The sequence below is a fragment of the Balaenoptera acutorostrata genome, chromosome 8 (genome assembly GCF_949987535.1).
Source record: "Balaenoptera acutorostrata chromosome 8, mBalAcu1.1, whole genome shotgun sequence".
Taxonomy (NCBI): domain Eukaryota; kingdom Metazoa; phylum Chordata; class Mammalia; order Artiodactyla; family Balaenopteridae; genus Balaenoptera; species Balaenoptera acutorostrata.
Genome location: NC_080071.1, coordinates 98,671,623 through 98,673,228, shown reverse-complemented (window position 1 = coordinate 98,673,228; position 1,606 = coordinate 98,671,623). Strand labels below are relative to the sequence as shown.

The 1,606-nt window shown below is 36.9% G+C and overlaps 1 non-coding gene across 1 annotated transcript; it reads left to right on the top strand.

Moving 5' to 3' along the window:
* The first annotated feature begins 1,098 nt into the window (after window positions 1-1,098).
* On the top strand, window positions 1,099-1,203 carry LOC114238022 (U6 spliceosomal RNA). Its single transcript, XR_003623461.2, has one exon. It is a non-coding gene; the product is annotated as a U6 spliceosomal RNA (small nuclear RNA).
* The last annotated feature ends 403 nt before the right edge of the window (window positions 1,204-1,606 follow it).

Here is a 1,606-nt window from a genome sequence, read left to right as displayed (position 1 = left end):
CATGTCCCCTGCATTGGCAGGCAGATTCTCAACCACTGTGCCACCAGGGAAGCCCTCTTGTCTTTTTGATGCTAGCCATCCTAACAGGCGTGAGGTGATATCTAATGGTGGTTTTGATTTGCGTTACCCTGATGATTAGTGATGTTGAGCACCTTTTCAAGTACATGTTGGCCACTTGAATATTGCCTTTGGAAAAAGGTCTGGAAGACAATATTCTTAAGATGTCAATACTACCTAAAATTATCTGTAGATTCATGCAATCCTTATCAAAAACCCAATGGTGTTTTTTGCAGAAATACAAAAATCCATCCTAAAATTAATATGAAATTTTAAGAGACCCCAAATAGCCAAAAAAATCCTGAAAAAGCAGAACAAAACCAGAAGACTCAAACTTCCTGGTTCAAAACATTACAAAGCTTACAGTAATCACATCAGTGTGTTCTTGGCATAAAGACAGACATACAGACCAATGGGATAGAGTAGCGATCCCATAAATAAACCCTTACATATATGGTCAAATGATTTTTAACAAGATTGCAAGACCACTCAATGTGGAAAGGACAGTCTTTTCAACAAATGGTGTCGGAAAAACTGGATATCCACATGCAAAAGACTGAAGTTGGACCATCACCTTAACCCATACACAAAAATTTACTCAAAATAGATCAAAGACCTAAATGTAAGAAAAAACACTATAAAACTTCTGGAAGAAAACGTAAGAGAGAACTTCATGACATTGGATTTGGCAATGATTTCTTGGATATGACACCAAAAACACAGGCAACAAAAAGAGAAAAAATAGATAAATTGGACTGACATCAAATTTTGAAACTTTTTTGCACCACAGGACACAATCAACATAGTGAAAAGGCAACCCTTGGACTGGGAGAAAATATTTCTAAATCATATATCTAATAAGGGGTTAATATCCAAAATACATAAAGAACTTGCACAGCTCAACAACAAACAGCCAGTTCAAGAATGGGCAAAGGACTCGAATAAATATTTCTCCAAAGAAAATAACAAACGGATAATAGCACATTAAAAGATGCTCAACATCAGTAATCACTAGGAAAATACTAATCAAAACTACAGTGAGTTCGCTTCGGCAGCACATATACTAAAATTGGAACGATACAGAGAAGATTAGCATGGCCCCTGCGCAAGGATGACACGCAAATTCGTGAAGTGTTCCATATTTTTCAGCTCTATGTACAATAGCCAGGACATGGAAGCAATCTAAGTGTCCATCATCGGATGAATGGATAAAGAAGATGTGGCACATATATACAATGGAATATTACTCAGCCATAAAAAGAAACGAAATGGAGTTATTTGTAGTGAGGTGGATGGAGTTAGAGTCTGGCATACAGAGTGAAGTAAGTCAGAAAGAGAAAAACAAATACAGTATGCTAACACATATATATGGAATCTAAGGAAAAAAAAAAAAAGGTCATGAAGAACCTAGTGGCAAGATGGGAATAAAGACACAGACCTACTAGAGAATGGACTTGAGGATATGGGAAGGGGGAAGGGTAAGATGTGACAAAGAGAGAGAGTGGCATGGACATATATACACTACCAAACGTAAAATAGATAGCTAGTG